This window comes from Dama dama, chromosome 15, assembly GCF_033118175.1.
Source record: "Dama dama isolate Ldn47 chromosome 15, ASM3311817v1, whole genome shotgun sequence".
In the NCBI taxonomy this organism is placed as follows: domain Eukaryota; kingdom Metazoa; phylum Chordata; class Mammalia; order Artiodactyla; family Cervidae; genus Dama; species Dama dama.
The window spans coordinates 5,322,480-5,343,002 of NC_083695.1; the positions used below are offsets into that span (position 1 = coordinate 5,322,480).

At 42.8% G+C, this 20,523-nt stretch overlaps 1 long non-coding RNA gene across 1 annotated transcript in view; it reads right to left on the minus strand.

Annotated features, from left to right (window-relative positions):
• The window catches only part of LOC133069938 (uncharacterized), a 458,638-nt gene that overhangs the window by 239,581 nt on the left and 198,534 nt on the right, over nt 1–20,523 (minus strand). The window lies entirely within an intron of this gene.

The following is a 20,523-nucleotide window of genomic DNA, read 5'->3' on the forward strand; positions in this document are numbered from 1 at the left end:
AACAGAGGGTGTATATATATATAACTGATTCACTTTGCTGCACAGCAGAAACTAGCAGCACTGCAAAGAATGATATGACAATTAAAATTTAAAATAATAACACAATGAATCAAGACACATAAATCTAAGAACTGAAAACACAGAACCTCATCTCTCGCTCACAATGATTAGAACCACTGTTCATTGTTCTGACCCTGATGCTTCCTCAGGATATAGAGGAGTTTAGCCAAGTGCCCTGGGGCTGGGGCGGATGGGTGGCGGGGAGGGAAGCAGACTCAGTGTTTTGGGGATAGAAGACAATGTGGGCTGGCCTTGGCTGTGCTGAGCAGACCTCCCCCCTCGACTGACTCCCACTGAGACCTACTGCCCACCTGAACACTGTCTCCCAGGGCTCAGGGACATACCCAGTGTCATAGGAGCAGATGATCTGCTACACAAACACTGACATCACAAGGAAGGATCAACATGCTTGAAAAATAGCTCTGATAATGTTACACGGATTCTCCAAAGGCGTTTCAGAGAGATAGTTATCTATAGATGGATGAGGGGGAGAGAAGAAGAAACAAAGGGGCTGGCACAGAATTTTACCCATCGATATCCAGCTGGTGCAGTGGGAAAGAACCCACCTGCCAATGCAGGAAACACATGAGATACGGGCTCCGTCCCTGGGTCGAGAAGATTCCTCTGGAGTAGGAAGTGGCAACCTACTCCCGCACTCTTGCCAGGAAAACCCCATGGACAGAGGAGCCTGGTCTACAGTCCATGGCATCACAAAGAGCTGGGCTTGACTGAGCGGCTGAGCACACAGGTGTGTCACAAGGGACAACCTTCAAACAGGGGCTCACCTTACATGTGTTACTTGGAATGGCTTTTCACTCCTTTCCAAATGAAACTGGAGATGAAAAGCATGGAAATATATTTTAAAGAAATTCCCTTAAGTTTATAAAATATGTTCTGAGGAAGTTCAACTGGAAAAGGACTCTTTTGAATGGGACAGTCAGTCAGTTCAGTGGCTCAGTCATGGCTGACTCTTTGCGACCCCGTGGACTGCAGCACGCCAGGCCTTCCTGTTCATCACCAACTCCCGGAGTTTACTCAAACTCACGCCCATTGAGTTGGTGATGCCATCCAACCATCTCATCCTCTGTTGATCCCTTCTCCTCCCATCTGCAATCTTTCCCAGCATCAGGGTCTTTTCAAATGAGTCAGCTCTTCACATCAGGTGGCCAAAGTATTGGAGTTTCAGCTTTGGCATCAGTCCTTCCAACAAATATTCAGAACTGATTGCCTTCAGGATGGACTGGTTGGATCTCCTTGCAGTTCAAGGGACTCTCAAAAGTCTTCTGCAACACCACAGTTCAAAAGCATCAATTCTCCGGTGCTCAGCTTTCTTTAGACTCCCACTCTCACATCCATACATGACTACTGGAAAAACCACAGCTTTGACTAGATGGACCTCTCTTGGCAAAGTAATGTCTCTGCTTTTTAATATGCTGTCTAGGTTGGTCATGACTTTTCTTCAAAGGAGTCAGCGTCTTTTAAGTTCATGGCTGCAGTCACCAGCTGCAGTGATTTTGGAGCCCTAAATATAGTGTGTCACTGTTTCCCCATCGATTTGCCATGAAGTGATGGGACCAGATGCCGGGATCTTAGTCTTCTGAATGTTGAGCTTTAAGCCACTTTTCCACTCTCCTCTTTTACTTTCATCAAGAGGCTCTTCAGTTCTTCTCTTTCTGCCATAGCTGTGGTGTCATCAGCATGTCTGAGGTGATTGATATTTCTCCCAGCAACCTTGATTCCAGGTTGTGTTTCATCCAGCCCAGCGTTTCTCATGATGTGGCTGGAGCTGTGTAAACAAGATTTAGAAAGGCTAACTGGAAAATGAGTCAAGAGACAAAGCCACAGACAAACCTACACACCTATTTCACCTTACCTATGACCAAAGAGACAAGAAGACACAGTGGAGAAAAGATAGTCTCTTCAATAAGTGGTGCTGGGAAAACAGGACAGTTTCACGGAAAAGAATCAAATCAGAACAATCTCTAACACCACACATAAAAATAAACTCAAAATGGATTAAAGATCTAAATGGAAGACTAGGCACTATAAAAACGTTAAGAGAAAAACATAGGCAGAACACTCTCTGACACACATCGCAGAAAGATCTTCTATAAGCCACTTCCTAGAGTGATGAAAAGAAAAACAAAAATAAAAAAATGCAGCCTAATCAAACTTAAAAACTGACCCCTGGGAGACAGTGTTCTCCCAAAATGAAAAGAGCCCACAGAAAGGAAGAAAATATCTGCAAATGAAGTGACCAACAGGGGATTCATCTTCAAAATATTCAACAGCTCATGCAGCTCAACATTAAAAAAAAAAAAAAAAAAAAAACTGTCGCCAATCAAACAATAGCTAGAAGATCTAAATACACATTTCTCCAAAGAAGGCATAAAGGTGGCCAAGAGGAACATGAAAAGACACTGAACATCACTAATCATTAGAGAAATACAAATCAAAAGTCCAATGAGGTATCGGCTCATACCAGTCAGAATGGCCATCATCAAAAAATCTACAAACAATAAATGCTGCAGAGGGTGTGGAGAAAAGGGAAGCCTCGTACATTGTTGGTGAGAATGTACATTGGTACAGCCACTATGGAAAACAGTATCAGTTCAGTGCAGTTGCTCAGTTCTGTCTGACAGTATGAAGGTTCTTAAAAGACTGAAAATAAGACTTACCATATGATAGAGTCATCTTACTCTTGGGCATATATCCACAGAAAACCAGAATTTGAAAAGATACATGTTCCCCAATGTCCGTTGCAGCACTATTTACAATAGCCAGAAGACGGTAGCAACTAAATGTTCCTCAGTGGAGGAATAGATAGAGAAGATGTGGCTCATGTTTACAATGGAATATTACCGACTCTTAAAAAGAACAAAATAATGCTATGTGTGCAACATGGATGAACCTGGAGATTGTCATACTGAGTGAAGTCTGATATAGAAAGACAAATATCATATGATGTCACTTACATATGGAATCCGAAAGAATGGTACATATAAACCTCTTTAGAGAAAGAGAGTCTCAGATGTAGAGAACAGACTGACGGTACCAAAGAAGGCTGAAGGATAAATTAGGATCGACAAATACACTCTACTACACAGAAAATAGAGAAAGACCTACTGGAGAGCACAGGGAACTCTATTCAGTTCTTTGTAATAACCTACGTGGGAACAGAATCTAAAAACAGAGGGTGTATATATATATAACTGATTCACTTTGCTGCACAGCAGAAACTAGCAGCACTGCAAAGAATGATATGACAATTAAAATTTAAAATAATAACACAATGAATCAAGACACATACATCTAAGAACTGAAAACACAGAACCTCATCTCTCTCTCACAATGATTAGAACCACTGTTCATGGTTCTGACCCTGATGCTTCCTCAGGATATACAGGAGTTTAGCCAAGTGCCCTGGGGCTGGGGCGGATGGGTGGCGGGGAGGGAAGCAGACTCAGTGTTTTGGGGATAGAAGACAATGTGGGCTGGCCTTGGCTGTGCTGAGCAGACCTCCCCCCTCGACTGACTCCCACTGAGACCTACTGCCCACCTGAACACTGTCTCCCAGGGCTCAGGGACATACCCAGTGTCATAGGAGCAGATGATCTGCTACACAAACACTGACATCACAAGGAAGGATCAACATGCTTGAAAAATAGCTCTGATAATGTTACACGGATTCTCCAAAGGCGTTTCAGAGAGATAGTTATCTATAGATGGATGAGGGGGAGAGAAGAAGAAACAAAGGGGCTGGCACAGAATTTTACCCATCGATATCCAGCTGGTGCAGTGGGAAAGAACCCACCTGCCAATGCAGGAAACACATGAGATACGGGCTCCGTCCCTGGGTCGAGAAGATTCCTCTGGAGTAGGAAGTGGCAACCTACTCCCGCACTCTTGCCAGGAAAACCCCATGGACAGAGGAGCCTGGTCTACAGTCCATGGCATCACAAAGAGCTGGGCTTGACTGAGCGGCTGAGCACACAGGTGTGTCACAAGGGACAACCTTCAAACAGGGGCTCACCTTACATGTGTTACTTGGAATGGCTTTTCACTCCTTTCCAAATGAAACTGGAGATGAAAAGCATGGAAATATATTTTAAAGAAATTCCCTTAAGTTTATAAAATATGTTCTGAGGAAGTTCAACTGGAAAAGGACTCTTTTGAATGGGACAGTCAGTCAGTTCAGTGGCTCAGTCATGGCTGACTCTTTGCGACCCCGTGGACTGCAGCACGCCAGGCCTTCCTGTTCATCACCAACTCCCGGAGTTTACTCAAACTCACGCCCATTGAGTTGGTGATGCCATCCAACCATCTCATCCTCTGTTGATCCCTTCTCCTCCCATCTGCAATCTTTCCCAGCATCAGGGTCTTTTCAAATGAGTCAGCTCTTCACATCAGGTGGCCAAAGTATTGGAGTTTCAGCTTTGGCATCAGTCCTTCCAACAAATATTCAGAACTGATTGCCTTCAGGATGGACTGGTTGGATCTCCTTGCAGTTCAAGGGACTCTCAAAAGTCTTCTGCAACACCACAGTTCAAAAGCATCAATTCTCCGGTGCTCAGCTTTCTTTAGACTCCCACTCTCACATCCATACATGACTACTGGAAAAACCACAGCTTTCACTAGATGGACCTCTCTTGGCAAAGTAATGTCTCTGCTTTTTAATATGCTGTCTAGGTTGGTCATGACTTTTCTTCAAAGGAGTCAGCGTCTTTTAAGTTCATGGCTGCAGTCACCAGCTGCAGTGATTTTGGAGCCCTAAATATAGTGTGTCACTGTTTCCCCATCGATTTGCCATGAAGTGATGGGACCAGATGCCGGGATCTTAGTCTTCTGAATGTTGAGCTTTAAGCCACTTTTCCACTCTCCTCTTTTACTTTCATCAAGAGGCTCTTCAGTTCTTCTCTTTCTGCCATAGCTGTGGTGTCATCAGCATGTCTGAGGTGATTGATATTTCTCCCAGCAACCTTGATTCCAGCTTGTGTTTCATCCAGCCCAGCGTTTCTCATGATGTGGCTGGAGCTGTGTAAACAAGATTTAGAAAGGCTAACTGGAAAATGAGTCAAGAGACAAAGCCACAGACAAACCTACACACCTATTTCACCTTACCTATGACCAAAGAGACAAGAAGACACAGTGGAGAAAAGATAGTCTCTTCAATAAGTGGTGCTGGGAAAACAGGACAGGTTCACGGAAAAGAATCAAATCAGAACAATCTCTAACACCACACATAAAAATAAACTCAAAATGGATTAAAGATCTAAATGGAAGACTAGGCACTATAAAAACGTTAAGAGAAAAACATAGGCAGAACACTCTCTGACACACATCGCAGAAAGATCTTCTATAAGCCACTTCCTAGAGTGATGAAAAGAAAAACAAAAATAAAAAAATGCAGCCTAATCAAACTTAAAAACTGACCCCTGGGAGACAGTGTTCTCCCAAAATGAAAAGAGCCCACAGAAAGGAAGAAAATATCTGCAAATGAAGTGACCAACAGGGGATTCATCTTCAAAATATTCAACAGCTCATGCAGCTCAACATTAAAAAAAAAAAAAAAAAAAAAACTAATGTCGCCAATCAAACAATAGCTAGAAGATCTAAATACACATTTCTCCAAAGAAGGCATAAAGGTGGCCAAGAGGAACATGAAAAGACACTGAACATCACTAATCATTAGAGAAATACAAATCAAAAGTCCAATGAGGTATCGGCTCATACCAGTCAGAATGGCCATCATCAAAAAATCTACAAACAATAAATGCTGCAGAGGGTGTGGAGAAAAGGGAAGCCTCGTACATTGTTGGTGAGAATGTACATTGGTACAGCCACTATGGAAAACAGTATCAGTTCAGTGCAGTTGCTCAGTTCTGTCTGACAGTATGAAGGTTCTTAAAAGACTGAAAATAAGACTTACCATATGATAGAGTCATCTTACTCTTGGGCATATATCCACAGAAAACCAGAATTTGAAAAGATACATGTTCCCCAATGTCCGTTGCAGCACTATTTACAATAGCCAGAAGACGGTAGCAACTAAATGTTCCTCAATGGAGGAATAGATAGAGAAGATGTGGCTCATGTTTACAATGGAATATTACCGACTCTTAAAAAGAACAAAATAATGCTATGTGTGCAACATGGATGAACCTGGAGATTGTCATACTGAGTGAAGTCTGATATAGAAAGACAAATATCATATGATGTCACTTACATATGGAATCCGAAAGAATGGTACATATAAACCTCTTTAGAGAAATAGAGTCTCAGATGTAGAGAACAGACTTACGGTACCAAAGAAGGCTGAAGGATAAATTAGGATCGACAAATACACTCTACTACACAGAAAATAGAGAAAGACCTACTGGAGAGCACAGGGAACTCTATTCAGTTCTTTGTAATAACCTACGTGGGAACAGAATCTAAAAACAGAGGGTGTATATATATATAACTGATTCACTTTGCTGCACAGCAGAAACTAGCAGCACTGCAAAGAATGATATGACAATTAAAATTTAAAATAATAACACAATGAATCAAGACACATAAATCTAAGAACTGAAAACACAGAACCTCATCTCTCGCTCACAATGATTAGAACCACTGTTCATTGTTCTGACCCTGATGCTTCCTCAGGATATAGAGGAGTTTAGCCAAGTGCCCTGGGGCTGGGGCGGATGGGTGGCGGGGAGGGAAGCAGACTCAGTGTTTTGGGGATAGAAGACAATGTGGGCTGGCCTTGGCTGTGTTGAGCAGACCTCCCCCCTCGACTGACTCCCACTGAGACCTACTGCCCACCTGAACACTGTCTCCCAGGGCTCAGGGACATACCCAGTGTCATAGGAGCAGATGATCTGCTACACAAACACTGACATCACAAGGAAGGATCAACATGGTTGAAAAATAGCTCTGATAATGTTACACGGATTCTCCAAAGGCGTTTCAGAGAGATAGTTATCTATAGATGGATGAGGGGGAGAGAAGAAGAAACAAAGGGGCTGGCACAGAATTTTACCCATCGATATCCAGCTGGTGCAGTGGGAAAGAACCCACCTGCCAATGCAGGAAACACATGAGATACGGGCTCCGTCCCTGGGTCGAGAAGATTCCTCTGGAGTAGGAAGTGGCAACCTACTCCCGCACTCTTGCCAGGAAAACCCCATGGACAGAGGAGACTGGTCTACAGTCCATGGCATCACAAAGAGCTGGGCTTGACTGAGCGGCTGAGCACACAGGTGTGTCACAAGGGACAACCTTCAAACAGGGGCTCACCTTACATGTGTTACTTGGAATGGCTTTTCACTCCTTTCCAAATGAAACTGGAGATGAAAAGCATGGAAATATATTTTAAAGAAATTCCCTTAAGTTTATAAAATATGTTCTGAGGAAGTTCAACTGGAAAAGGACTCTTTTGAATGGGACAGTCAGTCAGTTCAGTGGCTCAGTCATGGCTGACTCTTTGCGACCCCGTGGACTGCAGCACGCCAGGCCTTCCTGTTCATCACCAACTCCCGGAGTTTACTCAAACTCACGCCCATTGAGTTGGTGATGCCATCCAACCATCTCATCCTCTGTTGATCCCTTCTCCTCCCATCTGCAATCTTTCCCAGCATCAGGGTCTTTTCAAATGAGTCAGCTCTTCACATCAGGTGGCCAGAGTATTGGAGTTTCAGCTTTGGCATCAGTCCTTCCAACAAATATTCAGAACTGATTGCCTTCAGGATGGACTGGTTGGATCTCCTTGCAGTTCAAGGGACTCTCAAAAGTCTTCTGCAACACCACAGTTCAAAAGCATCAATTCTCCGGTGCTCAGCTTTCTTTAGACTCCCACTCCCACATCCATACATGACTACTGGAAAAACCACAGCTTTCACTAGATGGACCTCTCTTGGCAAAGTAATGTCTCTGCTTTTTAATATGCTGTCTAGGTTGGTCATGACTTTTCTTCAAAGGAGTCAGCGTCTTTTAAGTTCATGGCTGCAGTCACCAGCTGCAGTGATTTTGGAGCCCTAAATATAGTGTGTCACTGTTTCCCCATCGATTTGCCATGAAGTGATGGGACCAGATGCCGGGATCTTAGTCTTCTGAATGTTGAGCTTTAAGCCACTTTTCCACTCTCCTCTTTTACTTTCATCAAGAGGCTCTTCAGTTCTTCTCTTTCTGCCACAGCTGTGGTGTCATCAGCATGTCTGAGGTGATTGATATTTCTCCCAGCAACCTTGATTCCAGCTTGTGTTTCATCCAGCCCAGCGTTTCTCATGATGTGGCTGGAGCTGTGTAAACAAGATTTAGAAAGGCTAACTGGAAAATGAGTCAAGAGACAAAGCCACAGACAAACCTACACACCTATTTCACCTTACCTATGACCAAAGAGACAAGAAGACACAGTGGAGAAAAGATAGTCTCTTCAATAAGTGGTGCTGGGAAAACAGGACAGTTTCACGGAAAAGAATCAAATCAGAACAATCTCTAACACCACACATAAAAATAAACTCAAAATGGATTAAAGATCTAAATGGAAGACTAGGCACTATAAAAACGTTAAGAGAAAAACATAGGCAGAACACTCTCTGACACACATCGCAGAAAGATCTTCTATAAGCCACTTCCTAGAGTGATGAAAAGAAAAACAAAAATAAAAAAATGCAGCCTAATCAAACTTAAAAACTGACCCCTGGGAGACAGTGTTCTCCCAAAATGAAAAGAGCCCACAGAAAGGAAGAAAATATCTGCAAATGAAGTGACCAACAGGGGATTCATCTTCAAAATATTCAACAGCTCATGCAGCTCAACATTAAAAAAAAAAAAAAAAAAAAAACTAATGTCGCCAATCAAACAATAGCTAGAAGATCTAAATACACATTTCTCCAAAGAAGGCATAAAGGTGGCCAAGAGGAACATGAAAAGACACTGAACATCACTAATCATTAGAGAAATACAAATCAAAAGTCCAATGAGGTATCGGCTCATACCAGTCAGAATGGCCATCATCAAAAAATCTACAAACAATAAATGCTGCAGAGGGTGTGGAGAAAAGGGAAGCCTCGTACATTGTTGGTGAGAATGTACATTGGTACAGCCACTATGGAAAACAGTATCAGTTCAGTGCAGTTGCTCAGTTCTGTCTGACAGTATGAAGGTTCTTAAAAGACTGAAAATAAGACTTACCATATGATAGAGTCATCTTACTCTTGGGCATATATCCACAGAAAACCAGAATTTGAAAAGATACATGTTCCCCAATGTCCGTTGCAGCACTATTTACAATAGCCAGAAGACGGTAGCAACTAAATGTTCCTCAATGGAGGAATAGATAGAGAAGATGTGGCTCATGTTTACAATGGAATATTACCGACTCTTAAAAAGAACAAAATAATGCTATGTGTGCAACATGGATGAACCTGGAGATTGTCATACTGAGTGAAGTCTGATATAGAAAGACAAATATCATATGATGTCACTTACATATGGAATCCGAAAGAATGGTACATATAAACCTCTTTAGAGAAATAGAGTCTCAGATGTAGAGAACAGACTTACGGTACCAAAGAAGGCTGAAGGATAAATTAGGATCGACAAATACACTCTACTACACAGAAAATAGAGAAAGACCTACTGGAGAGCACAGGGAACTCTATTCAGTTCTTTGTAATAACCTACGTGGGAACAGAATCTAAAAACAGAGGGTGTATATATATATAACTGATTCACTTTGCTGCACAGCAGAAACTAGCAGCACTGCAAAGAATGATATGACAATTAAAATTTAAAATAATAACACAATGAATCAAGACACATAAATCTAAGAACTGAAAACACAGAACCTCATCTCTCGCTCACAATGATTAGAACCACTGTTCATTGTTCTGACCCTGATGCTTCCTCAGGATATAGAGGAGTTTAGCCAAGTGCCCTGGGGCTGGGGCGGATGGGTGGCGGGGAGGGAAGCAGACTCAGTGTTTTGGGGATAGAAGACAATGTGGGCTGGCCTTGGCTGTGTTGAGCAGACCTCCCCCCTCGACTGACTCCCACTGAGACCTACTGCCCACCTGAACACTGTCTCCCAGGGCTCAGGGACATACCCAGTGTCATAGGAGCAGATGATCTGCTACACAAACACTGACATCACAAGGAAGGATCAACATGGTTGAAAAATAGCTCTGATAATGTTACACGGATTCTCCAAAGGCGTTTCAGAGAGATAGTTATCTATAGATGGATGAGGGGGAGAGAAGAAGAAACAAAGGGGCTGGCACAGAATTTTACCCATCGATATCCAGCTGGTGCAGTGGGAAAGAACCCACCTGCCAATGCAGGAAACACATGAGATACGGGCTCCGTCCCTGGGTCGAGAAGATTCCTCTGGAGTAGGAAGTGGCAACCTACTCCCGCACTCTTGCCAGGAAAACCCCATGGACAGAGGAGACTGGTCTACAGTCCATGGCATCACAAAGAGCTGGGCTTGACTGAGCGGCTGAGCACACAGGTGTGTCACAAGGGACAACCTTCAAACAGGGGCTCACCTTACATGTGTTACTTGGAATGGCTTTTCACTCCTTTCCAAATGAAACTGGAGATGAAAAGCATGGAAATATATTTTAAAGAAATTCCCTTAAGTTTATAAAATATGTTCTGAGGAAGTTCAACTGGAAAAGGACTCTTTTGAATGGGACAGTCAGTCAGTTCAGTGGCTCAGTCATGGCTGACTCTTTGCGACCCCGTGGACTGCAGCACGCCAGGCCTTCCTGTTCATCACCAACTCCCGGAGTTTACTCAAACTCACGCCCATTGAGTTGGTGATGCCATCCAACCATCTCATCCTCTGTTGATCCCTTCTCCTCCCATCTGCAATCTTTCCCAGCATCAGGGTCTTTTCAAATGAGTCAGCTCTTCACATCAGGTGGCCAGAGTATTGGAGTTTCAGCTTTGGCATCAGTCCTTCCAACAAATATTCAGAACTGATTGCCTTCAGGATGGACTGGTTGGATCTCCTTGCAGTTCAAGGGACTCTCAAAAGTCTTCTGCAACACCACAGTTCAAAAGCATCAATTCTCCGGTGCTCAGCTTTCTTTAGACTCCCACTCCCACATCCATACATGACTACTGGAAAAACCACAGCTTTCACTAGATGGACCTCTCTTGGCAAAGTAATGTCTCTGCTTTTTAATATGCTGTCTAGGTTGGTCATGACTTTTCTTCAAAGGAGTCAGCGTCTTTTAAGTTCATGGCTGCAGTCACCAGCTGCAGTGATTTTGGAGCCCTAAATATAGTGTGTCACTGTTTCCCCATCGATTTGCCATGAAGTGATGGGACCAGATGCCGGGATCTTAGTCTTCTGAATGTTGAGCTTTAAGCCACTTTTCCACTCTCCTCTTTTACTTTCATCAAGAGGCTCTTCAGTTCTTCTCTTTCTGCCACAGCTGTGGTGTCATCAGCATGTCTGAGGTGATTGATATTTCTCCCAGCAACCTTGATTCCAGCTTGTGTTTCATCCAGCCCAGCGTTTCTCATGATGTGGCTGGAGCTGTGTAAACAAGATTTAGAAAGGCTAACTGGAAAATGAGTCAAGAGACAAAGCCACAGACAAACCTACACACCTATTTCACCTTACCTATGACCAAAGAGACAAGAAGACACAGTGGAGAAAAGATAGTCTCTTCAATAAGTGGTGCTGGGAAAACAGGACAGTTTCACGGAAAAGAATCAAATCAGAACAATCTCTAACACCACACATAAAAATAAACTCAAAATGGATTAAAGATCTAAATGGAAGACTAGGCACTATAAAAACGTTAAGAGAAAAACATAGGCAGAACACTCTCTGACACACATCGCAGAAAGATCTTCTATAAGCCACTTCCTAGAGTGATGAAAAGAAAAACAAAAATAAAAAAATGCAGCCTAATCAAACTTAAAAACTGACCCCTGGGAGACAGTGTTCTCCCAAAATGAAAAGAGCCCACAGAAAGGAAGAAAATATCTGCAAATGAAGTGACCAACAGGGGATTCATCTTCAAAATATTCAACAGCTCATGCAGCTCAACATTAAAAAAAAAAAAAAAAAAAAAAAAACTAATGTCGCCAATCAAACAATAGCTAGAAGATCTAAATACACATTTCTCCAAAGAAGGCATAAAGGTGGCCAAGAGGAACATGAAAAGACACTGAACATCACTAATCATTAGAGAAATACAAATCAAAAGTCCAATGAGGTATCGGCTCATACCAGTCAGAATGGCCATCATCAAAAAATCTACAAACAATAAATGCTGCAGAGGGTGTGGAGAAAAGGGAAGCCTCGTACATTGTTGGTGAGAATGTACATTGGTACAGCCACTATGGAAAACAGTATCAGTTCAGTGCAGTTGCTCAGTTCTGTCTGACAGTATGAAGGTTCTTAAAAGACTGAAAATAAGACTTACCATATGATAGAGTCATCTTACTCTTGGGCATATATCCACAGAAAACCAGAATTTGAAAAGATACATGTTCCCCAATGTCCGTTGCAGCACTATTTACAATAGCCAGAAGACGGTAGCAACTAAATGTTCCTCAATGGAGGAATAGATAGAGAAGATGTGGCTCATGTTTACAATGGAATATTACCGACTCTTAAAAAGAACAAAATAATGCTATGTGTGCAACATGGATGAACCTGGAGATTGTCATACTGAGTGAAGTCTGATACAGAAAGACAAATATCATATGATGTCACTTACATATGGAATCCGAAAGAATGGTACATATAAACCTCTTTAGAGAAATAGAGTCTCAGATGTAGAGAACAGACTTACGGTACCAAAGAAGGCTGAAGGATAAATTAGGATCGACAAATACACTCTACTACACAGAAAATAGAGAAAGACCTACTGGAGAGCACAGGGAACTCTATTCAGTTCTTTGTAATAACCTACGTGGGAACAGAATCTAAAAACAGAGGGTGTATATATATATAACTGATTCACTTTGCTGCACAGCAGAAACTAGCAGCACTGCAAAGAATGATATGACAATTAAAATTTAAAATAATAACACAATGAATCAAGACACATACATCTAAGAACTGAAAACACAGAACCTCATCTCTCGCTCACAATGATTAGAACCACTGTTCATTGTTCTGACCCTGATGCTTCCTCAGGATATAGAGGAGTTTAGCCAAGTGCCCTGGGGCTGGGGCGGATGGGTGGCGGGCAGGGAAGCAGACTCAGTGTTTTGGGGATAGAAGACAATGTGGGCTGGCCTTGGCTGTGTTGAGCAGACCTCCCCCCTCGACTGACTCCCACTGAGACCTACTGCCCACCTGAACACTGTCTCCCAGGGCTCAGGGACATACCCAGTGTCATAGGAGCAGATGATCTGCTACACAAACACTGACATCACAAGGAAGGATCAACATGCTTGAAAAATAGCTCTGATAATGTTACACGGATTCTCCAAAGGCGTTTCAGAGAGATAGTTATCTATAGATGGATGAGGGGGAGAGAAGAAGAAACAAAGGGGCTGGCACAGAATTTTACCCATCGATATCCAGCTGGTGCAGTGGGAAAGAACCCACCTGCCAATGCAGGAAACACATGAGATACGGGCTCCGTCCCTGGGTCGAGAAGATTCCTCTGGAGTAGGAAGTGGCAACCTACTCCCGCACTCTTGCCAGGAAAACCCCATGGACAGAGGAGCCTGGTCTACAGTCCATGGCATCACAAAGAGCTGGGCTTGACTGAGCGGCTGAGCACACAGGTGTGTCACAAGGGACAACCTTCAAACAGGGGCTCACCTTACATGTGTTACTTGGAATGGCTTTTCACTCCTTTCCAAATGAAACTGGAGATGAAAAGCATGGAAATATATTTTAAAGAAATTCCCTTAAGTTTATAAAATATGTTCTGAGGAAGTTCAACTGGAAAAGGACTCTTTTGAATGGGACAGTCAGTCAGTTCAGTGGCTCAGTCATGGCTGACTCTTTGCGACCCCGTGGACTGCAGCACGCCAGGCCTTCCTGTTCATCACCAACTCCCGGAGTTTACTCAAACTCACGCCCATTGAGTTGGTGATGCCATCCAACCATCTCATCCTCTGTTGATCCCTTCTCCTCCCATCTGCAATCTTTCCCAGCATCAGGGTCTTTTCAAATGAGTCAGCTCTTCACATCAGGTGGCCAGAGTATTGGAGTTTCAGCTTTGGCATCAGTCCTTCCAACAAATATTCAGAACTGATTGCCTTCAGGATGGACTGGTTGGATCTCCTTGCAGTTCAAGGGACTCTCAAAAGTCTTCTGCAACACCACAGTTCAAAAGCATCAATTCTCCGGTGCTCAGCTTTCTTTAGACTCCCACTCTCACATCCATACATGACTACTGGAAAAACCACAGCTTTGACTAGATGGACCTCTCTTGGCAAAGTAATGTCTCTGCTTTTTAATATGCTGTCTAGGTTGGTCATGACTTTTCTTCAAAGGAGTCAGCGTCTTTTAAGTTCATGGCTGCAGTCACCAGCTGCAGTGATTTTGGAGCCCTAAATATAGTGTGTCACTGTTTCCCCATCGATTTGCCATGAAGTGATGGGACCAGATGCCGGGATCTTAGTCTTCTGAATGTTGAGCTTTAAGCCACTTTTCCACTCTCCTCTTTTACTTTCATCAAGAGGCTCTTCAGTTCTTCTCTTTCTGCCATAGCTGTGGTGTCATCAGCATGTCTGAGGTGATTGATATTTCTCCCAGCAACCTTGATTCCAGCTTGTGTTTCATCCAGCCCAGCGTTTCTCATGATGTGGCTGGAGCTGTGTAAACAAGATTTAGAAAGGCTAACTGGAAAATGAGTCAAGAGACAAAGCCACAGACAAACCTACACACCTATTTCACCTTACCTATGACCAAAGAGACAAGAAGACACAGTGGAGAAAAGATAGTCTCTTCAATAAGTGGTGCTGGGAAAACAGGACAGTTTCACGGAAAAGAATCAAATCAGAACAATCTCTAACACCACACATAAAAATAAACTCAAAATGGATTAAAGATCTAAATGGAAGACTAGGCACTATAAAAACGTTAAGAGAAAAACATAGGCAGAACACTCTCTGACACACATCGCAGAAAGATCTTCTATAAGCCACTTCCTAGAGTGATGAAAAGAAAAACAAAAACAAAAAAATGCAGCCTAATCAAACTTAAAAACTGACCCCTGGGAGACAGTGTTCTCCCAAAATGAAAAGAGCCCACAGAAAGGAAGAAAATATCTGCAAATGAAGTGACCAACAGGGGATTCATCTTCAAAATATTCAACAGCTCATGCAGCTCAACATTAAAAAAAAAAAAAAAAAAAAAAAAACTGTCGCCAATCAAACAATAGCTAGAAGATCTAAATACACATTTCTCCAAAGAAGGCATAAAGGTGGCCAAGAGGAACATGAAAAGACACTGAACATCACTAATCATTAGAGAAATACAAATCAAAAGTCCAATGAGGTATCGGCTCATACCAGTCAGAATGGCCATCATCAAAAAATCTACAAACAATAAATGCTGCAGAGGGTGTGGAGAAAAGGGAAGCCTCGTACATTGTTGGTGAGAATGTACATTGGTACAGCCACTATGGAAAACAGTATCAGTTCAGTGCAGTTGCTCAGTTCTGTCTGACAGTATGAAGGTTCTTAAAAGACTGAAAATAAGACTTACCATATGATAGAGTCATCTTACTCTTGGGCATATATCCACAGAAAACCAGAATTTGAAAAGATACATGTTCCCCAATGTCCGTTGCAGCACTATTTACAATAGCCAGAAGACGGTAGCAACTAAATGTTCCTCAATGGAGGAACAGATAGAGAAGATGTGGCTCATGTTTACAATGGAATATTACCGACTCTTAAAAAGAACAAAATAATGCTATGTGTGCAACATGGATGAACCTGGAGATTGTCATACTGAGTGAAGTCTGATATAGAAAGACAAATATCATATGATGTCACTTACATATGGAATCCGAAAGAATGGTACATATAAACCTCTTTAGAGAAATAGAGTCTCAGATGTAGAGAACAGACTTACGGTACCAAAGAAGGCTGAAGGATAAATTAGGATCGACAAATACACTCTACTACACAGAAAATAGAGAAAGACCTACTGGAGAGCACAGGGAACTCTATTCAGTTCTTTGTAATAACCTACGTGGGAACAGAATCTAAAAACAGAGGGTGTATATATATATAACTGATTCACTTTGCTGCACAGCAGAAACTAGCAGCACTGCAAAGAATGATATGACAATTAAAATTTAAAATAATAACACAATGAATCAAGACACATACATCTAAGAACTGAAAACACAGAACCTCATCTCTCTCTCACAATGATTAGAACCACTGTTCATTGTTCTGACCCTGATGCTTCCTCAGGATATAGAGGAGTTTAGCCAAGTGCCCTGGGGCTGGGGCGGATGGGTGGCGGGGAGGGAAGCAGATTCAGTGTTTTGGGGATAGAAGACAATGTGGGCTGGCCTTGGCTGTGCTGAGCAGACCTCCCCCCTCGACTGACTCCCACTGAGACCTACTGCCCACCTGAACACTGTCTCCCAGGGCTCAGGGACATACCCAGTGTCATAGGAGCAGATGATCTGCTACACAAACACTGACATCACAAGGAAGGATCAACATGCTTGAAAAATAGCTCTGATAATGTTACACGGATTCTCCAAAGGCGTTTCAGAGAGATAGTTATCTATAGATGGATGAGGGGGAGAGAAGAAGAAACAAAGGGGCTGGCACAGAATTTTACCCATCGATATCCAGCTGGTGCAGTGGGAAAGAACCCACCTGCCAATGCAGGAAACACATGAGATACGGGCTCCGTCCCTGGGTCGAGAAGATTCCTCTGGAGTAGGAAGTGGCAACCTACTCCCGCACTCTTGCCAGGAAAACCCCATGGACAGAGGAGCCTGGTCTACAGTCCATGGCATCACAAAGAGCTGGGCTTGACTGGGCGGCTGAGCACACAGGTGTGTCACAAGGGACAACCTTCAAACAGGGGCTCACCTTACATGTGTTACTTGGAATGGCTTTTCACTCCTTTCCAAATGAAACTGGAGATGAAAAGCATGGAAATATATTTTAAAGAAATTCCCTTAAGTTTATAAAATATGTTCTGAGGAAGTTCAACTGGAAAAGGACTCTTTGGAATGGGACAGTCAGTCAGTTCAGTGGCTCAGTCATGGCTGACTCTTTGCGACCCCGTGGACTGCAGCACGCCAGGCCTTCCTGTTCATCACCAACTCCCGGAGTTTACTCAAACTCACGCCCATTGAGTTGGTGATGCCATCCAACCATCTCATCCTCTGTTGATCCCTTCTCCTCCCATCTGCAATCTTTCCCAGCATCAGGGTCTTTTCAAATGAGTCAGCTCTTCACATCAGGTGGCCAGAGTATTGGAGTTTCAGCTTTGGCATCAGTCCTTCCAACAAATATTCAGAACTGATTGCCTTCAGGATGGACTGGTTGGATCTCCTTGCAGTTCAAGGGACTCTCAAAAGTCTTCTGCAACACCACAGTTCAAAAGCATCAATTCTCCGGTGCTCAGCTTTCTTTAGACTCCCACTCTCACATCCATACATGACTACTGGAAAAACCACAGCTTTGACTAGATGGACCTCTCTTGGCAAAGTAATGTCTCTGCTTTTTAATATGCTGTCTAGGTTGGTCATGACTTTTCTTCAAAGGAGTCAGCGTCTTTTAAGTTCATGGCTGCAGTCACCAGCTGCAGTGATTTTGGAGCCCTAAATATAGTGTGTCACTGTTTCCCCATCGATTTGCCATGAAGTGATGGGACCAGATGCCGGGATCTTAGTCTTCTGAATGTTGAGCTTTAAGCCACTTTTCCACTCTCCTCTTTTACTTTCATCAAGAGGCTCTTCAGTTCTTCTCTTTCTGCCACAGCTGTGGTGTCATCAGCATGTCTGAGGTGATTGATATTTCTCCCAGCAACCTTGATTCCAGCTTGTGTTTCATCCAGCCCAGCGTTTCTCATGATGTGGCTGGAGCTGTGTAAACAAGATTTAGAAAGGCTAACTGGAAAATGAGTCAAGAGACAAAGCCACAGACAAACCTACACACCTATTTCACCTTACCTATGACCAAAGAGACAAGAAGACACAGTGGAGAAAAGATAGTCTCTTCAATAAGTGGTGCTGGGAAAACAGGACAGTTTCACGGAAAAGAATCAAATCAGAACAATCTCTAACACCACACATAAAAATAAACTCAAAATGGATTAAAGATCTAAATGGAAGACTAGGCACTATAAAAACGTTAAGAGAAAAACATAGGCAGAACACTCTCTGACACACATCGCAGAAAGATCTTCTATAAGCCACTTCCTAGAGTGATGAAAAGAAAAACAAAAATAAAAAAATGCAGCCTAATCAAACTTAAAAACTGACCCCTGGGAGACAGTGTTCTCCCAAAATGAAAAGAGCCCACAGAAAGGAAGAAAATATCTGCAAATGAAGTGACCAACAGGGGATTCATCTTCAAAATATTCAACAGCTCATGCAGCTCAACATTAAAAAAAAAAAAAAAAAAAAAACTAATGTCGCCAATCAAACAATAGCTAGAAGATCTAAATACACATTTCTCCAAAGAAGGCATAAAGGTGGCCAAGAGGAACATGAAAAGACACTGAACATCACTAATCATTAGAGAAATACAAATCAAAAGTCCAATGAGGTATCGGCTCATACCAGTCAGAATGGCCATCATCAAAAAATCTACAAACAATAAATGCTGCAGAGGGTGTGGAGAAAAGGGAAGCCTCGTACATTGTTGGTGAGAATGTACATTGGTACAGCCACTATGGAAAACAGTATCAGTTCAGTGCAGTTGCTCAGTTCTGTCTGACAGTATGAAGGTTCTTAAAAGACTGAAAATAAGACTTACCATATGATAGAGTCATCTTACTCTTGGGCATATATCCACAGAAAACCAGAATTTGAAAAGATACATGTTCCCCAATGTCCGCTGCAGCACTATTTACAATAGCCAGAAGACGGTAGCAACTAAATGTTCCTCAGTGGAGGAATAGATAGAGAAGATGTGGCTCATGTTTACAATGGAATATTACCGACTCTTAAAAAGAACAAAATAATGCTATGTGTGCAACATGGATGAACCTGGAGATTGTCATACTGAGTGAAGTCTGATATAGAAAGACAAATATCATATGATGTCACTTACATATGGAATCCGAAAGAATGGTACATATAAACCTCTTTAGAGAAATAGAGTCTCAGATGTAGAGAACAGACTTACGGTACCAAAGAAGGCTGAAGGATAAATTAGGATCGACAAATACACTCTACTACACAGAAAATAGAGAAAGACCTACTGGAGAGCACAGGGAACTCTATTCAGTTCTTTGTAATAACCTACGTGGGAACAGAATCTAAAAACAGAGGGTGTATATATATATAACTGATTCACTTTGCTGCACAGCAGAAACTAGCAGCACTGCAAAGAATGATATGACAATTAAAATTTAAAATAATAACACAATGAATCAAGACACATACATCTAAGAACTGAAAACACAGAACCTCATCTCTCGCTCACAATGATTAGAACCACTGTTCATTGTTCTGACCCTGATGCTTCCTCAGGATATACAGGAGTTTAGCCAAGTGCCCTGGGGCTGGGGCGGATGGGTGGCGGGCAGGGAAGCAGACTCAGTGTTTCGGGGATAGAAGACAATGTGGGCTGGCCTTGGCTGTGTTGAGCAGACCTCCCCCCTCGACTGACTCCCACTGAGACCTACTGCCCACCTGAACACTGTCTCCCAGGGCTCAGGGACATACCCAGTGTCATAGGAGCAGATGATCTGCTACACAAACACTGACATCACAAGGAAGGATCAACATGCTTGAAAAATAGCTCTGATAATGTTACACGGATTCTCCAAAGGCGTTTCAGAGAGATAGTTATCTATAGATGGATGAGGGGGAGAGAAGAAGAAACAAAGGGGCTGGCACAGAATTTTACCCATCGATATCCAGCTGGTGCAGTGGGAAAGAACCCACCTGCCAATGCAGGAAACACATGAGATACGGGCTCTGTCCCTGGGTCGAGAAGATTCCTCTGGAGTAGGAAGTGGCAACCTACTCCCGCACTCTTGCCAGGAAAACCCCATGGACAGAGGAGCCTGGTCTACAGTCCATGGCATCACAAAGAGCTGGGCTTGACTGAGCGGCTGAGCACACAGGTGTGTCACAAGGGACAACCTTCAAACAGGGGCTCACCTTACATGTGTTACTTGGAATGGCTTTTCACTCCTTTCCAAATGAAACTGGAGATGAAAAGCATGGAAATATATTTTAAAGAAATTCCCTTAAGTTTATAAAATATGTTCTGAGGAAGTTCAACTGGAAAAGGACTCTTTTGAATGGGACAGTCAGTCAGTTCAGTGGCTCA